The sequence below is a fragment of the Neofelis nebulosa genome, chromosome X (assembly GCF_028018385.1).
Source record: "Neofelis nebulosa isolate mNeoNeb1 chromosome X, mNeoNeb1.pri, whole genome shotgun sequence".
Lineage (NCBI taxonomy): Eukaryota > Metazoa > Chordata > Mammalia > Carnivora > Felidae > Neofelis > Neofelis nebulosa.
In genome coordinates, this window is record NC_080800.1 from 8321192 (window position 1) to 8346607 (window position 25416).

General features: G+C 42.5%; 1 protein-coding gene across 6 annotated transcripts in view; it reads right to left on the bottom strand.

Moving 5' to 3' along the window:
* ARHGAP6 (Rho GTPase activating protein 6) overlaps positions 1 to 25416 on the bottom strand; it is a 454675-nt gene that overhangs the window by 146479 nt on the left and 282780 nt on the right. The window contains exon 1 of one of the 6 annotated variants that reach the window (XM_058713355.1): positions 19018 to 19251. The exons of the other annotated variants lie outside the window; for them this stretch is intronic. The gene's annotated coding sequence lies outside the window, so the exon portion shown is untranslated. Of the gene's footprint in view, positions 1 to 19017; positions 19252 to 25416 lie in introns of those variants that run through there. 6 annotated transcript variants of the gene reach the window in all.

The window sequence follows — 25416 nt, forward strand, 5'->3', positions numbered from 1 at the left end:
CATCGACACAGCCCTTGCTGATTTAGTCAGCACTTGGCCGGCTTCTCTGGACATGCATCAATGTGGCACCCATTCAAACAACAATCAGTGATAGTTTATAGTGGATCCCTTACATTACAAGAAAATCACTTTTCTTTTGTAAATGCTGTTGTTTTCTGATTAGATTAGTGGGAATGTCCTCATTTTCCTGAAGGAAGAATAAAAGAGTGCCCCAAATCATTTCCAAACCTTGCACATTTATCCCCGAACATCAGAGCCTTATTATTCTGTGTGTCGGTATAGCTATTTTACAGGAACACATCCCAATGACTTAGTGGACCAGCATTAAGACTGGATCGGATGGATTGGAGGGAGTACACAATCTTTTTAACAAAACCTAGTCTCCAAATGCAGAGTTATCTGAGGTTGCCAAAAGGCACCTGAGGCTTTGGAGTACAACAATTCTAATTTTAATCCCATTTTCAATGCATCCAATCCAAAGAATATTAACCTACAGCGAGACTGTTTTTCAGATCAAATAACTGAATGTTCTAATCAAATTCTCCCAAGGCTAGAGAACAGCTAATTCTGTGAAAGACAACCAACTCAGTAATCATAGAGGCATTAAGGTGACTCATTAAAACAGGCAAGTGTTAGAAACGGGCTTTTCCTCTAAATGGCACCTCTAGCTTTTTGTAATTCAACTAATCCCAATGCACCTACACAGGGACAGGTTCCGTACTTCAGTAATGGACTTAACTTCACGAAGGCTGATAACACCGGGCAATGCTGACACCAGGGTTATGAGATCATTATGGGAAGTTCCTGGAACCGATGTCAGGGGAGTGATTCATTCATTTTGTCCATAATGGTAAAGCTTTTATGGATCGACATTGGAGTGGTCATTTTGCAACATTTCACGAATCTGGTTTGAGTATTCAATAATCTAACATTCTTACCATCAGCAGCTGTTTGTTTAGCTAGGAAGGACGGCGAATTGGAAAACTGAAGCCATTTGCCCCCTCACCGCACTGAAATTAACGGTCGTTTTAATGAATTGATAACTTCATGATTAAATAGCCCAACTACCTAACCCTTATTCCTGTCATCTGTCCCATCTCCTCCCAAGACAAATTGTTTGAGAGTTGGATCTGTGTTCAAGAACAGTCACAAGCAGACTCGGGCCATCATTTTGCAACTGTCACCACCACCGCCACGGCAATGACGACAACAAAAGCTAACTATTACTGAGCACTGGCTCTGGGTCAGCTACTGCTATGCGCACGGTTCAGAGTGTCCACAGGACTCCACCATGCTGCTTCAGAATCCTAAGGGGACCCACCAAATTTCTCAAGGGTTAATGAGGTACGCATGGGTCTTAGAATTCCAGAAAGCACAGCAACTATGCTCTTGGCATCTCTGAATAGAATGATCTTCTGGTGGAAAACACAGAAACGTGATCCTTCAGACATTTCACAAGTATTAACTGAGGGTCTCCTGTGTGCCAGGCACTGAGCTGCTATGCTCCAGATACGTTCCTCATTTAGCCATCACAACAACACCTCTGTTTCCGTTGCCCAGGCAGACAGGTGCACGAACTTGCCCACGGACCCAGAGCTGGTAAGTAGCAGAGACAAATGAAGAGTCACTCGGTTAGTCATCTGAGTCACTTGGCACATGGTGGCACTACTCATCTGGGCCCTCAGGCTGGAAACTTCAGGATCTCTCCCCTGTTACCTCCATGAAACTGGCCAGTTCTCCTGAGTGACTTCTCAGACCTCTCCCTAATTTCCCTCCATTCCCACATGCTTGCCCTGGCCCAGGCCCACCTTGGCTTTCTTGTGTTGTTTTGTTTCTTCTTGTTGAGGTGAAATTCATAGAATGTAAAATTAGTCACTTTAAAGTGTATTGTCCAGTGGCACTCAGGACATTCACAATGTTGTGTAACCACCACCTCTGTCTACTTCCAAAACAGTTTTACCAACCCTAGAGGAAAGCCAGTACCCTTTAAGTAGTGTCTCCCCATTCCCCCTCCCTCCAGCCCCCGAAAACCACGAATGTATTTTTTGTTTGTTTGTTTCTCTGGATTTGCCTATTCTGGATCTTCCCTACAAATGGAACCAGACATTATGTGACCTAATGTTCTGGGGTTTCACCCATGTTGTGGCATGAACCAGTGCTTCGTTCCTTTTTTTAAATTAAAAAAAATTTTCTTTAACGTTTATTTATTTTTGAGAGACAGAGAGAGACAAAGCACGAGCCAGGGAGGGGCAGAGAGAGAGGGAGGCACAGAATCCATAGCAGGCTCACACCAGGCTTTGAGCTATCAGCACAGAGCCCGATGTGGGGCTCGAACTCACAAACTGTGAGATCACAACCTGAGCCGAAGTTGGACGCTTAACCGACTGACCCACTCAGGCACCCCAGTGCTTTGTTCCTTTCTACTGACAAATAACCCATTGTAAAGACAGACCATGTTTTGTTTACCCATTCATCTGTTAACGGATATTTGGGTTGTTTTCACTTTTCTGGCTGTTGTGAATAGAGCTGCAATGAACACTCATGTACAAGTGTGTATGTGTGTGTGTGTGCGTGTGTGTGCATACTTTTTAAATACCTGTTTTCAATTCTTTTGAAACATATACCTAGGAGTGGAATTGCTTCTTTAAAGCACACACCTAGGAATTGGATTGCTGGGTCATATGGTGATTCTATGTTTAATTTTTGATGAACCCCTCATAAGCTTCTGCATGGACTCATTTGACAGGATGGTCTCCCCTTTCCTAATCCCTCTTGTTCACTGCGAGCTGGAGCCTACTGGTGTCACTCCACTGCTCATACACTTTCAGTAGCTCCCCAAAATGTACAAGGACAACCGGCAACCCCTCAGGGCTTTGGACGGCCCACACGGGCTGGTCCCAGCATCCTGGCCTCAACCTATCCCTCGGTGTAGTCCCCATTTTCCTTAGACTTCCCCATCCTCCCCTCCAAGCCACTACCAGAGTCTCCAATCCTGGAGCTTACACTCCCTTTCAGGAATGTGTCCCTGGTAGACCAGCTCGCTGAAATTCCCTCCCACATATCAACACTCTGCCTCTTTTGGAGATCTGCTCAAATACCGTCTCTTCCAGGCCAACTTCAGGGATGCTCCCTTCCTTCCCCAGCTGGAGACAATCTTTGCTTTATCTGCTCCCCACTAGACATTTGATCTGGGCCACTGTCAGAACGCTTGCCCCCAAAGGCCGTTCATCCAAAAGAACTTGAGTACAAGTCTCATCTCCCACACAGTATGTACATTCTGTGAGAACCAAGATCATATTTTGTCTGCCCTGTCCACCATAATCTTTCGAATACGGTTGGCATTTAAAAAACATTTGATGAAGGATGGAATGAAGGCATGAATAGATACAGCATATCAGATGTAAGTACCTCCTCTGATTTTTCAGTTGGCTTCAGCAATCATGCCTGCCTAGGACTCTAGCCGAACAGAGGTTAATGGCTCGACCATAGAGACTGGTGCCTAGAGGTGAATCTCAAAGGAAATCATACTTGACTAGCTGGGTGATGGTGGGCAACTTACTTAGCCTTTCTGTGCCTCGCTTCCTCATTTTCAAAGTGCAAATAAGCTAGGTTTGCTTTGAGTATTAAAAATGAACTAATATTTCTGAAGCTCTTAGAATAGCTCCTGGCACATGACCAGCATTTTAGAAGAAAGAGTCTGTTAAATAAAATAGGAGAAATGAGCTAACTGCTTATGGTCTCAATGACAAAACTGTGATTAAGACAGGCAGAATGAATACAAGGCTCTTTGAGCTGCAAAGTAAAGGTATTTAGTCAGGCCCACTAACCAAACTCTCCATGTGAATTCACATGCTGTAGATCTGTAATTGATTTACTATGTGTTATTCTTCTACTTTATACGTTTGAAGGTCTGGGGCCATCACAGAGAAGCACTTTTGGTCTAAACCCGACATGCCACCTCGTCCAAGGTTGTCATGGGTAAGGTAAGTGGTAACTATTTGTCGACTGAACTTCCCTGGGCAAATGCAACTGATTACCAAGAAACCATAGCCAGGTATGGCTGTGGCTTACGTTGAGACTGTGAAGTTAGGTAGAACAACAAACAAAACTGAGCATATCGCTAAATCAGTGAGAGCCAAGTACCTAAGTACATTTCCAAACGATATGTTTCCTTCTCATTCTAATCCACTCATTTCAGCTCCTTTAACAGATTTTGCATTCTCACAAGAACTAGACCCATTGTGTACGCTCCGCGACCTTTTCTGCTACTGCTATCCTCATTAACAAACTCCTCTTAGAAATATGCCTTGTCGGAAAAAACTCAGACTCTCCAGTTGTTTTGTTTATTTCCCATGACAGAGCCTCCCCATGGCATCCGGTTTACTCCTACATTTAAGAGCTGGTGAGTCTCAAGAGATGTACACATGTACTCACCTTCCTTTGCAAATGCTAATGATGCAAACAAACACAAGGCAAACTAAAATGTTCCAAAGGGTGCATGCATTCCCTCGTCCACAGAGCAGAAACCCCACCCCCTGACGTACGTGTGGTGTGGCTTGCTGGTGATATCAGAGGACCCCCCCATCTGGTATCTAGTGGTGTGAATATGTAAGGAGCGATTTCAACAATTTTGAGAAAATGCATTTTGTAAATTAAACTTTTTATTTTGAGATGATTACAGATTCACATTCAGCTGTAAGAAATAATACAGAGAGCTCTCCTGTACCCTTCCCCCAGCTTCCCCCAGGGGAACTTCTTGCATAACTGTAGTACAATGTCACAGCCAGGAAACGGACATTGATACCATCCAAAGACATTATTCCGATTTCACCAGTTTTACGTGCACTCATTTGGGTGTGTGAATGTGTGTGCGTGTCTAATTCCAGGCAATTTTGTCATGTGTAGATTTACGTGACTACCCCAACAGTCAAGACATAGAACATTCCATTGTTGCAAGGATCCCTCATGCTACCCCTTTAGAGCTACTCTCACCTCCCTCTCAACCTAACACCTTCTTAAATCTGGCAACCACTAATCTGTTTTCCGTTTCTATAATTTTGTCATTTCGAGAATGTTATATAAATGGAATCATACAGCATGTAGCCTTTTTTGACCAGCTTTATTCACTCAGCATAATGCCCTTGAGATCCATCCAAATTGTTGAGTGTATCAATAGTTCATTCCTTTTTATGATCAAATTGTATTCTATGGTATGACTATACCACAGTTTAACCAGAAATGCTTTTTGATTCAATGCAATTTTATTCGCTGCACTCACGCTATTCAATGCAATATGACTTTGTGGGGAATTACATAAACTACCTTGTTTTTTTTATGACAATACCCCCACAGTGAAGTAAAAATGAAGTCGATTTTCTGTATATTTTAAATTAAAGCTTGCACAGGTGTTTCACTCAGCTAAATATTTTAGCTGGGACTATTTTAGCTCTGAATTATCCAAATAATCATCTTAAAAATATTTAATTTAATTTAGCTTGCAAAGAACACCTCGCTGTGAAGTAAGTGGTGGTAAGTTAAAGTAACTAATGATCATGATTATTGCGATTTAGTCTTCTGGCCATTTTCTACTTTGGAATTTACAGGGAGCCAATGAAAGTTCAAACACACTGTATTTTTGGCAAAGGACCCTCATGCTTTGTCTGCATTTTACTGCTTCCTTTGCACCTGGGAGCAGCTATTTTAGGACTGTCTAGACAATCACTCCAGATTTAAAGGTCTTTTCCTTTCCTTTCAAATAATCACCAAGCATGGAAGGTAATAAATAGATGATGCCGCAGTCTCTCATCCAAGATACCCTTCAAACAGACTTGGGAATGAGAATGCCTTTGGTCTGGCTCACAAAATTGAGAGGCCTTAACATATCCTTCCGGACTTCTACCAACGCATGAAGCTTTAAACCAACAAGAAGGTCTCCCGCTATCCATACCTCTTCACTTACGGTGTTGGGATCACGCTTTTTGGCTGAACCGAATGAAATGGCCAGCATGTCACCATTTGGGGACCTATAAAAATGGCAGTTTCAAGTGACCCAACCAAAGAGATTTGGGAAGGAATCTGGGAGTGAATCTCTTTGTCTTTCAAGACATGACAGACAGCATCCAAGCTTTCCACAAGACTCCGGGAGCCCACCGTCCTTAGGCACCATATGTATATGTGTATGAATGATACCCAACGATCATTGGTACATTTTATTCGCTTCCTTGTGTTTTACCATTACTGTATTTATTTGTCAATAAAATAAGATACACACATCGTTTTTCTGCTCACACACTACCATTTCTGCCATCATGTTCAAGTACTTTCTCCGCCCTTACTCTGTTTATTGTAACCATCTTCTCCACTGTGGATACGTGTACCCGAATTAGCTCGGGTGTCTGGGATCAAAAGCATTTCTCCTGAATACCAACGGAAGCATCAGAAATAAAAGCAGCTCAGGAAGGTGGAACCAAGGGTCCACTCACGATGGAGAACTCTGCCTGTGCCAGACGCTGGGCTCAATGAAGTGAGGGGGGTGGGGGGGCGGATCAAAAGTGGACGAATACTCGGTCTCTACATGAACAGATTACAAATCTGTAGAGGAATAAAATTATAACACCAAATGAAGCAAACACAGCACAGAACCGAGTCAAAAGACGTGAATTCCACATCCAGGGGCCACAGCTTACTAGCAGTGCAAGTTGCTTGACCTCCCCTAATTCCTCCCTTGACAATCAATTAATAATTCTGATCTTACTCTTGCTTTCACTTGATATTTAATAAGTTACTTAATGAGAAGTTTATATCATGTGTAAAGTGTAATAGATAACACTCTACCAATGCGAGACGTTACTTTTTAAAAAATTCTTTAAGTGTTTTTATTTATTTTTGATACAGAGAGAGAGACAGAGCATGAGTGGGAGAGGGGCAGAGAGAGAGGGAGACACAGAATTTGAAGCAGGCTCCAGGCTCTGAGCTGTCAGCACAGAGCCTGACGCGGGGCTCGAACTCACGGACTGAGAGATCATGACCTGAGCCGAAGTCAGATGCTCAACCGACTGAGCCACCCAGGCGCCCCAGGAGCTGTTACTTTTAGTGAGTACTCACTGCGTGCACAGATTACCCCAGTTCATCCTCACTAATCTCAATCTTGGGCTTTCCTCCTATAAGATGGGCAAATTAGGCTAAGAGAAGATGATTAACCTCATCACTGCCACAAGTCTCTCCCGCAGGACAGTAATGAAGCCCCAAGCTGAAGGCAAATTTCTCCAGATTCATCAGTCATTTTTTGCTTTCTAATTGCCAATATCTACTCACTTTACCATGTTTCGCTTCTCGGTCACTCATTAATCAGACTCAGTCTGTTTTCTACTGCCACTATTCAGATAAAACTGGTTTGGTCGAGATCACCATGTTGCAACATTCAGGGGGACTGTTCTGCCTCCACTCTACCTGATGCCTCAGCAGAATTAGACTGAGCTGACCGTCATCTTGCATCTGTTTCCCCCCTAGCTTTGGCAAAGACATCACTTTCCTCACTTCTGCCTTCACTAGCCACTTGATCTAGCCTCTTTGCTGCTGCCCTTCCCTTTTTCAAGCTCTAAATGATGGCATGTCTCATGGCTCTGTTCTAGGCTAATGCCTCAAGTCAAACCTTCTCAAGAATGTGCTCAGGATCTACAAACCTCCAGATTCAGACTCACCAGAAATAAGTTCCATCAGGGAATGCAACTTTTTGACATTAACTGCCGAATTCCCAGAACCTGAAAGAGTCCCAGGCATACCTTGGTGGTCAATGAATATTTGTTGAAGAAACGAATTGCCTGAGGTGCTTGTGAAAATCTGGGCTGCATTCCTGGACTTCTAAATTGGAATCCCAGTAGATCTGACATCTGAGAACCAAAATCTCTGGTCTTCTGTCATATGATCTTTCATCCATGCTCTTTCTTTGACCCAACACTCTCCCCTCTTCCCCATCCTGCAGTGCTGGGGAAGGTTTTCCTAAACCTTGCCTTTCCCAGTGCCACCCAAACTAAATCAAATCTCTCTACTGTCCCCCCTCACAGAATGCTTGCCTTAGTGGAATTTAATGTCACTCAAATTTTACACATACATGTGTGACTCTTTAAAAAGTCCTATCTCTCCTGCCAGCCTGCCTCGGATCATGTAGGTTTCTCTTTATCATCATATTTCCCTTTCTGCATCTAAACCTTACTCATTGTGAGCCCTCAAGAAGTATCAGTGAATAAATCAATATATATGCTATGGATTGAAATTACATTACTATAGCAAAAGTATGTTAATAATATATAAAATATATTTCATTATATATTAATGATATGATAAATAATTAATAGTTACACGATGGCATACATTTCTCTCTCCAGCTTCTAGCTCTCCTCGGAATTCTAAAGTCATATCTCCATTCGGGGGCTTCATATCTCCATGTGGCTATTTAATGGGTCTGTCTACTTAAAACTGTCCAGGAACTAAACTTAATTCCTCCCACCCCACAGTCATTGACCCAGGTGCTCAAGCAAGAAATTGGGAGTTGCATTTGATTCCTTCTTTTCCTATATCAGCCTCCTGTCCTGCAGCCCTCTGCCTCTAGAACACATTGCGAACCCATCCTTTCTCCATCTCCACAGCTGCTCCCCAAACCCGGTCCTCTATCAACAGTCAACTGGATGATCGCCATGGCCCAATGACCAGCCTGCATCCATTCCTGCTTCCCAGCAATCAATTGTCTACACATAACTCAAAACAGCTATCACATCTTCCCTAAATAAAGATGCATCCCAAGCCAGTGGCTTCCTGCTGCAATAAAGTATACACACTTGAGCTAGGCCTAGCTGTTTCTTCTGCCTGGAATGACTGTCCCATGTGCCTTCACCCCCTGCCCATTTCACACAGCTGACTTCTTCTTCTCTTTCCGTCCCCAGATTAAATGCCACCTTCTCAGAGCAACATTCTCTAACACTCTACCTAAAATGAGATTCCGTGTTCTGATATCTGTTATAGCAGAAATCTGTTTTCTACACAGCCCTTACCACAACTTGGAGTTACAGATTTCCTATCGTTTACCATCTTGTGTCTGCACGAAAATCTCCATGTCAGTCTTGTCTGCCATTTCATCCCTAGCACCTCAAAGTCCAGAACGTCGTTCTCTCAATAAATGGTTGTTGCATGAATGAAGAAGAGAAAACCGGTCAAAATAGAATGGCCTCAACAGATAAGTGGCTGCCAGGACCTGGGGGGTAAGGGAGGGGGTGACGATAAAGAGGTAGCATGAAGGAATTTGCAGGGGGGTGGGGGTGACAGAACTCTTCTGTATCCTGGTTGTGGTGGTAGTTATACAAATTTATGTATTTATCAAAACTCATAGAACTGTACTCCCCAAAAGAAGAAGTTTACTGTATGTAAATCGGAAAATAAATGATTAAAATTATGATGTTTCCAAAACCCAAGTCAACTCGGAGCAAACCTAAGAATCCAAGCTTCACTAGTTTGGAGCTCTTTTGGGAGGCGGGGGTGGGGGGGGTCAGTTAACTTCCCGTGTTCATGGTTAAGCACTGACTCAAACCATACTTCCTCATTTCTCATTTATCAGTGCAAAGAAAGGAAACAAAATAAAGATGTGGAGGATAAACAATACGAGCAAAGACAGTGGTAAAATAATATTTAAAATAATCATGTGATAAAATGTCAGCATTTGAGACACTTGGCTCTGTTTGTATTGGCTCACCCCTGTGGTGCAGAGGCTGTGGACTGATTTCATAATGGTGCCTCCCACATATACACCCACAGCTGACCTCTGCTTTGTGCAGTTGATAATGACTAAACTTCACATATTATGCTGGCAAAATCTATCCCTTCCCTGGAGGGCTGTTGCACACAGAGAATTATAGTTTCACAGCTGGACAACGTTTCTTTCTCAAAATATTATCACGATCAACTTTCATTAGAATGAAGTTATATAGGCTGATAAATTGTTGCCTTTTGCCAAATTATTACTCATCATTGTATATTCACCCAACATATGCCACTGAGAAACTCCATTCTATCGAATTCACAATATTAATAGATTCTTTAGGCATGAACTGTACACTCTAAAATAAGCACATGGCATACGTTTTTTATCTTGTGACCATTCCCCCAACCCCCACTATTGACTTTTATCCATTAGAACATGTTGATGGATATACCATTTCAAAATGAAATATTTGGATATCTGACTCCGATTTGGGGAAAGGGAAATGGTGAGCTAATTTCCTCTTTTATCGAGCTGAATCACTGAGCTCGTTCTGTTGCTATGCACGCATGAGTCAATGCCATAGCAACCTCCCAATTTGCTCTTAAACACACAACAGCAGTATGATGCTAATAGGTATGGGTTTTTTTTTTCGATCCTTAGATTTTATGTGTTCTCTCAGTAGTTTTAATGTTATGCTATAACATTATGCTATATGCTATATTGCATATATATGCATATATGCTATATTTTACAATACAGGGTTATCTAGTTATCCTTTGGAAGTCTTATCACTGCTGACTGTCATATATATCATCAATACCAGGGCAAAGGAGTGCTTACTTCTTGGAAAATTCTCCCATAGTTTCCCTTTGTTTTTCTTAATCCTTTGCTCACAATGAAAAGTTTGCATTTTGGACAGTATGGACTGGATTCTCTTTGTGAGGATCCTAAATTTAAATGGAACTAAAATATATTATTTGACATTCATGAAATACAGAAATGCACAGACTTCTGGTATACCCATTTAAGTAAATGCAACGAACATGTAATTATCACTCGCTATGCACTAGGAAATGTGCCAGGTTCTAGAAAGAAATAAAAAAAAAAAATCTTCACTATCAAGGGATTCAGAAAATATGTAAGAGGCAAAGATAAGAGGATATTATGCCTTGAGCTCTTGCTGTAGAAAATAAGGCACAGGTACTCTTGAATTCTGCCACTTTGGGGTTTAGATTTTTCACCTACAAAATATGCTATAGTATCTGACTTTAGGCTAGTTAAGAAAGTCACAAAACACACCATCTCAATCCCTGCTGTCCGTAAAGTGTCACTGGCCGATGGACTGGAAAATAACTGACTTGTTCCTGAAACACGCAAAATAGGTTTCTAATTCCACACTTTAAAATTATTTGGCCACCCGTGCTAATATTCTAATTATTTTAGGTGTGTTATTTTATAGATGGGCAATACATTTGGCTGAAATTTTAGCTATCTATCCACCCTTCCACGATCGTATGTCAAGGAATCCGAAGTGAAGGAAAAAATTGGTTCAGGTCATTTTTGTTTTCATCTAAGCATCTACTTATAACTTGAAGAAGGTGTATCAGGTACCTTCAGAAACATGCTCTCATTAGCCAGATGCATTGTGAAATGTCTCACCGAACTGGCATCTTTTCATTTCTGATTAGGTGGAGAGTTGCGTGTTCGTAACATTATGCACGTTCTTCGCACGAAGCTCACTGTAGCCAGCTCCTGTTGATCTTAGAAGTGGGAGCAGGGGCGCCTGGGGGGCTCAGTTGGTTGAGCATCCAACTTGTGATTTCGGCTCAGATCACCATCTCAGTTCATGGCATAGAGCCCAGCATAGGGCTCTGCGCTGACAGCGTGGAGCCTGCTTGGGATTCTCTCTCCCTCTCTCTCAGCCCTTCCCCCAACAAATAAAAAAATAAAACCTTAAAAAAAAAGAAGTGTGGGGGTGTGCCCGGGTGGCTCAGTCAGTTAAGCATCCAACTTCGGCTCAGGTTGTGATCTCACAGCTGGTGAGTTCGAGCCCCGCGTCGGGCTCTGTTCTGACAGCTCAGAGCCTGGAGCCTGCTTCCAATTCTGTGTCTCCCTCTCTCTCTGCCCTTCCCCTGTTCATGCCCTCCCTCCCTCTCTCCCTCAAAAATAAATAAAAACATTTTAAAAAGTAAAAAAAAAAAAAAAAAGAAATTCAAGTGCTTGAAACCCACCCCCGATCTACAGAATCAGACACTCCTGGGAGTGGGGGTCCGGGAGTCTGTTTTCACACACCTACCCCCGCCCCCGGGGATTGACCCCATGGTCAGGTCTGATAATCACTCCTTCAATACACATTTCTTATTTAGGATCAGACATACATACACTTAAATTTGGAAATAGCTCCTCTCTTCTTTTGGATGCTGTGAGGGGTTTTTATTGGTCAGTTTTGTGTTACTTTTGGTATTCTAACAAAAGGATTTCTGCGGATCCTGGTGTAGTTCTCACACAAGATCACCCAGTTCCTGAGAAACTAAAGTCATCATAAACATTTTAGCTTCCAAGAACAACCTACTTAAAATATAAGCTATTGGAGCAGTAATAGGAAGACGACTAATTTGAATGACCTAGCAGCTTGGGTCTGAAGAGAGAGCAATGGCTTAGAGTCAGAGACACTTTAGTCCAGCACGTACAGGTTAAATGGGGGTTTCTCAGCCTCAGGGCTATTGGCATTCAGGGCCAGATAGTACTCCGTTGGAGGCAGGCTGCAGGATGTTTTAGCAGTAGCCCTGCTCTCTATCCACTAGATGCCAGTCGCCCCGCCCCGCCCCGCCCCCCAAAGCTGTGGCAATCAAAAATGTCCCATTATCAAATGTCCCCGGGGAGGGGTAAGTAGTCCCCAGTTGAGAACCGTAGGGTTAAATGATTTGGACCTGTTCTACTGGTCCACTGGGAACTCTCCACTTTGGCTGCACAGTGGAATCCATTAAAAATACTGATGCCACAGTCCATCCCGGCCTGGTTGTATCAGATCTCTGGGTAGGGCTCAGGAATCTCTAGGTACTTTTTCAAAGCTCACTAGGTGCTGCTGAGGTGCAGCTGAGACCTACAAACACTGTACTGACATCACCGTGCCTTAATTTCCTTCCCTGGGAGATGGGTGCAATACTATCTGTTCTAACCCTCACATAGGATGTCCCAAGGATCAAAGGGAGAATATTTGTAAAAGCACTTGTTCCTCAAAGCACTAAGTGTGTTAAGGGCAGCAGAGAAAAATACTGCGCTTGAAAAAGTGGCCATTGAAATGGAAAGCTGTATCCAGTCTTCTATTATGAACCAGGATGATTTATCTTTACTGTCTCTTGAAAGCACACCTCATTTACAATAGGCAAGAGGTGTGGGGAACCTGCAAAGTCTGTCTTGAGAGTAAACCAGGAGTGTCATTTAGTTCTGGATGGACAGAGAACCATATCAGATCAGATCAAACTAGTCCCACCATGCACCAACAATAATGTGCACATCTAAAAGAGAATCACTAATATTTCTATCCTCTTGGCTCTCGGTAACTCATTTTAATAAGTAGGAAAGGATTCAAATTCATCTGAAAATAAATTGCCCCTTTGAAAATTGTTAGCATGTAGATGAATCATATACATTAGAAATGTGGTATCAGCTTCAGTTGTGTCCACATGTATTATTTCTTTTTTGAAAAAAAAAAAAAAAAGATCAAAATACCCAAAGCAAGCAATACCAAATGTTAATGGTTATCAAATCTGAACAACAAATATACAGATGTGTTTTTAGTTTTTATACTTCTCAGTGTTTGAGATATTTGATTGAAACTAAGAGTATGTTAAAGTCAGTTTGGACAAAGCACCAGAGAATTCTCTGGAGGAGAAATAAAGATAACATAGGGAAGGAGAGGCCAGCTGGAGGCAAAGGGGTCCCACCTCACAGTGCCTGGTTCTGTGTACATTGCTGGCATTTTGCAGGGAGGGGACACTAGGCCTTTGACATTCAAGACCAGTGTTGAGCTTGCCCAGTGTGTAAGGAGATCTTACTCGTTTATTTTCGTCAAACGTTCTACCAGCTTTTAAACAAAGCAAACTTCTCCCCTCCTGTACTTCTCTCCATCTCTAGAAACCAATGTGGTAGCAACTGTGACATTTTACACAAAAGTGAGTATGAGGACAGCCCTGTAGGCACATCTTGTAAAAGTACCAATTTGTAGGGGTGCTTGGGTGGCTCAGTGGGTTAAACGTCCGACTTCGGCTCAGGTCATGAATTCACGGTTCATGGGCTCGAGCCCCGTGTCGGGCTCTGTGCTGACAGCTCGGAGCCTGCAGCCTGCTTCGGATTCTGTGTCTCCCTCTCTCTCTCTCTCTGCCCCACCTCCGCTCATGCCCTCTCTCTCTCTCTCTCTCTCAAAAATAAACATTAAAAAAAATTTAAAAAAAAATAAAGGTACCAATTTGCTTAAAGCACTAGACTCACGTGTGGGTTGTAATCAGATAAGTAAAGAGAATAATTTTTCTCCTGGTGGGGGATTTGGCAAACTACAACCTGCGGGCCAAATTCAGTCTGCTTTTTCTGTAAATACAGTAATAATTTAACACAGCCTGGTCTGTTCCTTTACATATCGTCTCTGGACGCTTTCAGCTACAATATCAGAGGTGAGTAGTTACAACAAAACCCCTACGGTCCCCCTGCCAAAAGTCTCAAATATTTACCATCTTGCTCTTTACCAAAAAAACTTTCTGAACTCCTGTCCTAGGGTATTAACATACAAAATCTTCCCACAGAAGCTTAATCATAAGTGATTCGACAAAATAAAAAATTTTAATGACTTTTTGTATTGCAGTCAAATGATAATATACATGTATTCTATATTTTCTTTTAACACCAATAAGCCAATTATAACAATTGAAATATTAATTACCACTTTTTGTCTTTTAAAAAATTGAGGTAGGGGCGCCTGGGTGGCTCAGTCGGTTAAGCGTCCGACTGGCTCAGGTCATGATCTCGTGGTTCGTGGGTTCGAGCCCCGTGTCAGGCTCTGTGCTGACAGCTCAGAGCCTGGAGCCTGCTTCGGATTCTGTGCCTCCTCCTCCCTCTGTCCCTCCCCCACTCATGCTTTGTCTCTCAAAAATGAATAAGTGAAAAATAAATTAAAAAATACATAAATAACTGAGGTAGCCTACAAAGGAAACCTGACAGAGGATGTATTGACGATGTATAATTTAACATGTTAAACTGTTACTGTGTGACAGTCTCTCAAACTGGCCCTTTCCTAGAGTAAAACTATTTTAATTGTACAGCTATTTGTAGTTGAACAACAGCATTACATGTGAAAGTACCTATGGAAATTCATTGACCAAGAATCCTTCCCTTTTTGAAGAAATATAGAAGTCATAGCTGTATGCTAGAGAGAAATATAAAAATGATTTCTTTTAGTCCTTTACAAATAATACCTTTATAGAGAGTAAAGATGACATTTATGTTTCAACATAAGTAATAGCCTATTTTTACTTCATTTCACATGCCTGGACTTTCCAGTGCTTGGAGAAATTTGAAGAAAAGAAGGTACTTTTGTAGCTGTATAAAGCTGTGCCATTCCCAGCAGCCTCATAAATTGAAAATGAGACCCTACTGATACGATTTCCTTTGTTTCTCCTCAAAATGATCACAAAATAGGAAAACAGTAAGTAATAAAACAAAGAGAGTGCCGAGCTATGGTTGCCAAGGCAACCGGAATCCTATTTCCTTTGAACTTCGGTGGAGCGTCCACTGTAGTTCGATCCGAGTTTGTGTTTCCTTAGGAAGCTGATATAGATTCAAAGTCTTTATTATCCACAGCAGTATCATTCTAATCAAGCAGGTGAAGACGAGAATACAGAACAGGAACTGAAATGCCCGTGGCATTCCTGTTATGGGGGAAAGATGGGGAAACGACCCTAGCATACCCAATGGCCAAGAGAGCAATTGCCTCCACTCCACTCCATCCAAGCATTTGGGGTACCAGCCGGCCACTGCCACGTATGGAAATGTGAGCCCCACCCCTAGATAATGGAATAACCACACACTCACTGAGCTGCAATCCTCTCGGAGATCCCCGTGGACCCGGAGAAATATGAGAAATGACAGAATGGCTGGTAGGCACACTCCACGGATTAGCATCTGGAGACCTTTCTCTTCAAGGGAGAGATTCATCAATATCAAGTTTGTCTTCATAGTGAAAGAAAGAAAATGTTTCCATATAATGATGGGGAAGCTATCGCTACTCAGTGGTGTCCCATTGGCCGCTGCCTTCAGGACTGAGGAGGCTATCGTCTACCTGAAGTGCAGAGTGGGAAATATAAAGATAAATGGGAACGCCATTCTCATTTGTCTAAGACCCCGGAAAACAGAGAAGTTCTCCATCATGGTATAGGAGAAAGAGCACCAGGTAGGGGTCAGAGGTCCCTTTATGTGCCTCTAGACCAGAGACCATCTCCTGTGAGTCCTGTCGAATCTCCTGGGTCCATCTCAGTAGCCTGGCCCACTGTAAGAACTCAATCCAGAACTCGCTAGATAAATGAAATAATGAGCACCACTCGATTCTGGGCGTGTCACTTCAACATTTTGAGACTTAGTCTCCTACCCTGTAAATATGAATTAGATGCTTGAGAAAAGTAGAGAAGGCACTATGCTCGTCCTGCTCTCTATTCACAGCGCCCTTAGATTTGTGGGAAATTCATTTTATTCCTGTTTTTTTGTACTACAGAGATAACAACGATTGCCACAAAGGGGGGGGGGGCGGAAAGATGTATCACGAGGATGGTGACAGAGACCACTGGTGGGGATTGGAGCATCATGGTTTTGGAAAGGAATTCTCTGGAAAAAAAAAAAAACAAAACAACAGACACTTACTAGCATTTTTCACTGAACCAATAATGTGATAACAAATACTTCCCAAATTCACTCTCTCTGTGAGTGAATTCACCTCATCTTTCTGGGGTCTCCATTCCCTGATATTGTACCTTATTTCTTTATTTTTTTGTTTCTAGGACAGTGACCTCATCTCACTTACTTTATTTTCTGCTCTTTGCTGGCTATCCCCTGACACCGCAGAATGAAAGTATCACCCAGGACACAGATGTGTGCCTATTTTATTCAGAGCTGTACCTCCAAAGCCTAGGATGCCCATATTATGAGCAATGAACAAATCACCGAATGAGAGAAAAAAGTACATTCTTCTTCAGATCTAAATAGAGAGGAGTTAGACATTTCAAAGTATACATTTTCCAAACAAGAAAATGAAGTGGTAATTGAAGACAAATTTTGGAATATTATTAAATCCAGTAGGAGAAGGATAATCCTTTTTGTCAGAAAAAGTAAGGTAAGGAGACCAAATGTCCCAGACTACTACCCATCAAATTCAGTAACCAGAGTGGTTGCTCAAATACAGATGCTCTTGATATACATAAACATGTATATAGAATGGATGCTGCCTGTATTTTAGGCTATACGGAGGCCTGGGAACTAGGACACAATGGGGACACAAGACCTTGGGAAGCTGTGCATTCGAATCCTTTCTCTGCCTTTTACTGCCTATTGACTTTGAGCAGTTAGAGAATCCCCCATGTTTCGGTTTTCTCCTTGCTAAAACTGGAATATGGCCCAGTGCCTTGCAAGGCTGTTGTGAGGGTGAAGTGAAGAGGTGTAAGTAAACTCGGGAGACAACTTTCAACAGCCAATGACTTCCCCAGCATTACCTCCCATCACCCACCCAGCTCCGCCCTCACTAGCAGGAGCCTTGCCGCAGTCACTGAACCCCTTGGTCTCCGCTTCCCCTTCCTACAAGATGAGCGATTAGGTTAGAATGATTCCAAATAGATCTGCCACTCTGAAAATCCTGTGCACCCACTTTTACTTCCCCAAATATGTACTTATGGGGCTGGATGAAATAAAGAGATATGGTAGAGATAATCTAGACTTATCTACAGAGGATTGTTAAGTACTATGAATTGTTTGTGTTATACTTCTATACTCGTAACCCTAAAATGTAATTTTTCCTCAACAAGTCTTCTGGAAGAAGAGTTCTGTTCCGTGTCTCAGCAGTTCAAACTCCCGAGAGTTTTTCAACGTTTGGCCGGGGGGGGGGGGTGCTGAAAAGGCCCAATATTTTCAAGATGTATGTAATTTTGGTGCTAAAATCTTCCTTTTGCACTTATTTTTCTTAAGTTTATTTATTTTGAGAGAGAGGGAGAGCCAGAGAGAGAGGGAGAGAGAATCCCAAGCAGGCTCCACACTGTCAGCACAGAGCCTGGTGGGGGGCTCGAAACCACGAACCATGAGATCGTGACCCAAAACCACGAACCGTGAGATTGTGACCTGAGCCAAAACCAAGAGTCAGACAGACACTTAACTGACTGAGCCACCCAGGCGCCCCCTTCCTTTTGCATTTATGATTGTGTCCCACAATCGTGGAACCCCAGAATAAAGAAGTGTGGTTCAGACATATCAAGAGACCTCCTAAGAATCCGCCAAGTTTGCCTACACATTTCAGTTGATTTATGCTTTAAAATTGTTATTCGCTTACAAGTTCCCACATTTTTACTGCCCAAACAGGATGAATCTGACAATCTGTGAATAATGAAAAAAAGGAAGAAAATCAAGTTACCGAACACATTAGTTTCCCTTTGGGTCCTATGCACCCAGAATACACCTTGGATACGGCACAGAAATATTTACTTGGGATTAACAGAAAATAAGTTACCGGTTGCCATTTAGTCTTTAAAAATCCATTTTAAAATTTATATATTCAAAGAGCTCCAAGGGGAGGAAAATCTTCTAACTCGAATACCTTTGTCTGAAGAAAAACAACGGCCTGAAATATTTCCAAATACACTAGTGAAAAAGAGCTCCCTTGAGTACAACCACGATTTTTAATTCCTTAAGGTTTGTCTCGGTCATATTCAGTTCATACACCTTTGAGTCATATTCCAATCTCACACACATTTCTCGTTTCCTCCTATAGCCAGAAAATGGGATGTTTTACTGCAACCACGCACACCCTTCAGTTTGCAGAAAAATAATGACTTTTAACCCACTGAAGAAGCATAAGATCATACTTGGGGCTGAAATTAGTCAAAACGAATAAAAGTTTTTCCAGTAAAAACACATCCTTAAATTCTAAATTAACATTGCCGGGATAAACAGCTACCATGTTAAAATAGATACCTATGTCACATAATGAAACACAGGTGACCTAGAAACACCCAACTTACAAATATCCTGTACGTGGGAACAGCCAGCCCAAGCGAGTCGGACCAGGACTAGGGCGGGCTCTCCCCAGGTCTGAAGGCGGGAGAAGGATTCCCCTTGGTCTCTTCCTGTTGGACACTGGTGTTGGTAGTGTTAGAGCAGGTGGGAGAAGTGGGAAGCCATGATTCTCGTGCCTCCACAGTAGTCCCTTCCCGCCATGCTCACCAAGGAATCCATTTCCCATAAATGAAACCAAGAGTGCCTTGGTTCCCAGGCAGGTCCATCAGAAGTCCGCTGGGCCCACAGTGCAGCTGGAACTGTGCTATTAATACTAGGCTGACTTCCCACTTGGAAGCCAACTCCAGCCCTGACAGTGTTCATCAGCTCTGTTATGGTTAAATGAATTTGTGGGCGGTCCTGGGAGCCTGCCAGTTAGAACATCCTTTCTGTGGGAAAATTCCTGCCGAGGCCCAAACAACTCACTGACAAACACGGTTGTGGACCACACGTTGGGAGACCCTTAGACATTGACAGATCAATCCTTACCTTTCCATTCTCGAAATGCTTGGGTGTTGTTATAATAAACCGTCGCACAGATAAACGTACGGCAGGTACAACACTCAGCACACGACCATGGTAACTAATGGTAACTAATAACTAATACCGTCATCATTAATGTAGTAACAGACCTACCTCTCCCCTGACTCACGTATACATGTACACACTCATTAGGACACCTTATACATTTCTTCTAAGTTTATGTATTTATTTTTGAGAGAGAGCAAGAGAGAGAGAGAGAGAGAGCATGCATGTGTGCCTGAGCAGGGGAGGGGCAGAGAGAGAGGAAGACAGAATCCCAAGCAGGCTCTGTGCCGTCAGTGTGGAGCGCGATGTGGGGTTCGAACCCACAAACCATGAGATCATGACCTGCGCCGGATGTTCAACCGACGGAGCCACCCAGATGCCCCTAGGACACTTTAGACACATCACACACATGCACGTGCACACACACACACACCCCACCATACAATGTTCTATGCAAATATGTTTTCATCTATGCAGAAGTGTCTTTGTCTTTTCTTGGGGGAAAAGATGAACCATGATCCAGGCTTGAACTGTGTCCTTTAACTGTTGTTCTCTTGCTCTGGGGATTGATTTGTACTTGTTCATCTACATTCTTAACTGGCCCTCCCCAGGCCAAAAATACAACTGTAGGACAACCAGCCAAAACATGGAGATGCTCAGCCATGGGACAGAAAGTGAAAGAATTGTAATCAAGATTAGAGCTGGGACCTAAGTGACATCATATTCAAATCGAGAGACTCTCAAACCGAGAGACTCTCTATTACATAACGGTCCTCTTGGATTAGTGAAACTTATACGTGCAAAAGTTACTGTCCTCATCAATGGCAAAGAGAATTGGTAAAAGCTGATGAGTTACAGACCCGAATAGTTTCTACACGCACATACAGAGCTACCATTGCAACAAAAGAGATGTAATCTGCGAGGAGATGAAAAATATTCACTGCCTAGGAGCCTTAAAAATGCACACTGTTTACCAGCCCAAGTGAAGCAATGGCAACGCAGAAGCAGGTACATTCAATACACCTTCAGGTTTTTCAGCCGAAGAAAGCCAGAGCTTTTGTTATTTCCTTCAAGATAGCACAGGGACCACTGGAGACCAGAGCGGTACATGAAAGAGCAGAGGGTTTCCCAAATCTGATACCTTCTTAAGTCAGTTGATCAATGTTTCACCAAAGGGCAGGGGCAGAGACAAAGGCCAAGCTCAGTACAGTGACCTGTCCTCCAGGGAGAGGACCGGAAGAGATTCCAGCACAGCTGAATGATCTCCAGTACAGGGTCATTAATGACACTTCGGCTTTAGTGTTACATCTTTCTTACTTCATCATCCGCAAGGATAAAATATCCTAGCACCCACGGGGAATCTGAAATGAAGTAAGAGCAGATTTGGGTTTATTTCTTATAATAAATGCCTGAGGACGATCTTTTAGTTGTTATATAATATACATAAATATCAACCAGTGGCTAATTTTATACTATGTATCCATATCATGTTCATCTAGATTGGTGTATATACACTGTGTATATGTGTAGATAGACATACTGCTTTTTCATACAGTTTGGATGCTAACTGACCTTTCAAGATGTCTTCAAAGTGTGTTATCAAGTTCAAGCACACTCAGCACCACCTCCATCTGGGGTAGCTTAGAAACTACTGCCTCACTGGCATGTTTCCAACCTGAAAGTTGCAAGGACGCACATCTGTATTGGTTGTTAAAAGCATCATCCTTTGCACTATTGCAGAAGTTGCAACAAAAATCCACTCCTGGGGTAGCCACAGCTCCTTGGACTGTTCAGTCTGATCAATACACAGAGGTAAGCCCCAGAAGAAAGTATTCTCTAACAGGCATTTGGAAAGAAGGCAAAAAATAATTTCTCCATCCAAGTTAAGTTAACCTGCATGGTGCGGTGGAAAACAGAAGAAGGTGTTGACTCCACACGGTACTCTCTCCCGAGCAAAAGCATTTTAAAATAAAAACAGCTATTTTAAGAAGTTCGAATTTCAAGTCACCCCAAGAACTAAACTCCTTCCTTTAAGGGACTTTGCCAATCCTGACCAGTGCTTCGAAGTCTTTAGTGTTGATGTATCTGTTAGGCTATTCTTGTTTGACCAGAAGCAATCTGTCTTGCTCAACAATAAAGCTAGAGTATACCGCCCCCCTGCCAAAAAAAACGATGGCAAATATGTTAATCTGGGCTAAGTTGTCCCATGGGCCACACCTATTTCTTGGTAGCTGATCAAACCCAGTTTAGGATAAGGCGTTTGCACACGTGGCAAGCGGCCCAAATGAATTTTTGCCAGATCCCTCCTTGTTTCAATTCCTTCTTCCCTAATTGCGCTGCTTCCTCTCAGGACTTTCTGATCACTCTCTCTGACCCCATCACTGGAGAGGGTGTGCTCGTAAAGTGGGCGCAGTCATATTCTAGAAAAGTCGCTGCCCGGGATTTCTAAAGAGCCGACAATCTTTTAGGACTGCATCAGGCAAACTTTCCATGCAAAGAGATGCTTGTAATACCCGAAAAGGACAGAGAGTCTAACTTTTTAGTTTTTGGTGCCAAGTTAACAAGAGAGGTTGGATTTTTGGTGCCTGGTGGCTAATAAATGGTTATATGTATGGGAGAATCTGGTCTTTCGTAAAACCTGATAGGGATACGATGGAGCACTAGAAGCCTTACCACCACTTCTTTAATGGCTTCCACAATCTACCAAAGAGCACCTAATGGTTGTGAATGTCCAAACTAGTCAGGGTCAGTGTGCAATATCTATCCCACAAGATTATTGTCATGATCATGTGAAATGATAATTAGAAAGCATTTAAGACAGAGCCTGGCACCTTAAGACAGATATATAGATACATACATTATAGATATATATATATAGAGAGAGAGATGTTCACCACCACCACCATCATGATCATGACCATGATCATCATTATCATCATCATCGGCATCCGTTGTGGTGAAATAAGGACTACTAGCCATAGAATTTTAGTTAGGAAGGGAATGTGATCTATCATAGAGCAAAGTCATAGGTAAACACAGTAATATACAGTTCTTTCAAATAGAAGGATGTCCCAATAGTTCATCAGTCTCAATATATTTCACCTCAACAGACCATCTATCACCTTTTCTCCCATTACCATGGAGCCAGAAGGCTTACATAAATGATCAATTTCGGTCAAGTACTGGGCAAATTTTTCTGGAACATTTGTGGCCAGCCAGTAAAATGCAGCAGAAATGCTTGTACATTCACGTGAACTGAAGAAGAAATTACCAAAGAGGACAAAACTACAATGGCAGAAACTTGGCCCCATCTTGCTCAACATCTTCATCAAAAACTTACATGAAAATATAGATCATGCTTATCAAAATTGCAGGTGGCACTAAGCTAGGAAAAATAGATAAGATAATAAAAGAGAGAATTAGGGTTTTTAATATAGTTTCCATTTATGTATAATAATTTAATTAGATCCAAATGTTTAGGATGAGACTAATGCAAAAAGATTCAAACACAATAGAGAAGTTTGCATTTAAATTATAACAAAAATTAATCAGAGAGAAGCGACTTGAAAAAGAGGTAGAGCTCTTCAATTGTCCACTAGGCCCAAAGGAAGTCTGACAAAAATGCTAAAGCAGGTAGAGGAAACTTGAGTTGCATGAAAAGAACTTGAAGATCCAACTCAAGAAAAGTGATAATGCGCTGGGCTCCATTCAGACCAGAGTACTCCTGGAGCAGCAAACTGTTCTTTTTAAAATCTTTTTTAACGTTTATTTTTGAGACAGAGAGAGACAGAGAATGAACGGGGGAGGGTCAGAGAGAGAGGGAGACACAGAATCCGAAACAGGCTCCAGGCTCTGAGCTGTCAGCACAGAGCCCGACGCGGGGCTCGAACTCACGGACTGTGAGATCATGACCTGAGCCGAAGTCGGACGCTTAACCGACTGAGCCACCCAGGCACCCCAACAAACTGTTCTGAAGTCTAAAGACACTGATGCATCCAGCAAGCCCTGAATAAGGCAGTGTGGATGGGAGGGGAAGGTTCCGGAAAGTCACTTAATAAAACTTTAAGGCCCACTAAAGGAATTGAGGCTGTTTAGTCTGTCTGGAGTTGGGATACAAGAAATGCTGACTGGCTATCGGTCGAATTCAGTAGTAGATCTGGCCTATCTTTCCAGAGAGAAGATGTCAAATGACTGAATGGGAATTACAGGGAGTAGGCCTGGCCTTTCCCAAGGAGATCCTTTCTAAAGAAAATGTTGGCACAAGGATAAGTGACTTAGGGGTGAGGGGACTCTTAACGCTCAGAGGTTCATGCAGATAACTATTGGCTCACCCATCCCCAGTGTGGAGAAAAGGATTCTTGCTTTGGGTGAAAGACCAAACAAATGATCTTTGAGGTCCCACCGTTGTGATTCAATTCTCCCACATCAGTTTTGATGAGAGGTATGAACAAGATGCAGGGGTTCGTTACGAGAGAAGGAGATACTTAGAAATGGGAGATAAGAAGTCTACTGATGGCTCTGGGTAGCTGAGAAGTATAGCAGGTGGCATAGCCTCCTTGATAAATAGGTCCATGCTAATTAATGAATAAAGGCCTGGACCAAACTTTATTTTTTTTTTTTTATTTTTTTTTCAACGTTTTTTATTTATTTTTGGGACAGAGAGAGACAGAGCATGAACGGGGAAGGGGCAGAGAGAGAGGGAGACACAGAATCGGAAACAGGCTCCAGGCTCCGAGCCATCAACCCAGAGCCTGACGCGGGGCTCGAACTCACGGACCGCGAGATCGTGACCTGGTTGAAGTCGGACGCTTAACCGACTGCGCCACCCAGGCGCCCCAAACTTTATTTTTTTTAAACATTTATTTTAGAAACAGAGAGAGCGAGAGAGAGAGAACATGAGTGGGGAAGAGGGGCATAGGGAGAGAGAATCTCAAGCAGGCCCCACGCACAGCACAGAGCCCAATGCAAGCTCAATCCCATGCCACTGGGATCATGACCCGAGCCGAAATCAGGAGTCTGACGCTCAATGGACTGAGCCACCTAGGTGCCCCTGGACCAAACTTTTTTTTAGAATTTCACGTAAGGCTGATCCTACTCTGAAGATGACAGAGTAGAAGACAGGTTTTCCAGCACCCTATAGGCTATCCATGCCCTCTGAAGAATGAGATGATGCCTCGTGTGCTCTCACATCCCCCACAACACCTTAGATACTAGGCCTCCAGCAGGAGCTCCGTAGCCACTTGCTGCTTGGCTTTCTACTTTTTCTCCAGGGGATTCAGGTTAAAGAATGAGGAATGACTCATCAACAGTGGAAAGTCTAGTTAGGCCAAGTGGCTATTTGCTTGTCTGCTTTTACTGGGGTATATGATCCTAACCTAACTGGAAGTATTTTGACATCAGGGTGATAAAAACATGGTTTGGGCTGTTTTGTGGCAAAATAGCATAGTAGTGTGTCAACGTGGGTTTTTTTTTTCTTAAACCTTTTGATCGCTGTTAATTTTTTCACTTGTCTCTTCAAAAATACACTTTTCTTATGTCTGATGGGACATTAATGAATTTTGTTAGACTGCACTTCAACACTATAATGATTTGATATAATTATTTGGTATAATATTATAAGACATTTTAATATAGGTGTCTTTTAATAACTAACAAAACTTTCTAGAACAGTCACATCCATTTAATCACTGTACAGTTACATGACACCAAAGCAACTTGAGAATTTATCGCATAATGAAATAACACAAAATATCCACATTGCCTTGACCCAGAAAGGAGGAAAATGGTGCTACAGAGTTAGAGCAAGGTCAGAACATATTGTAGGGCATACCTGTTGG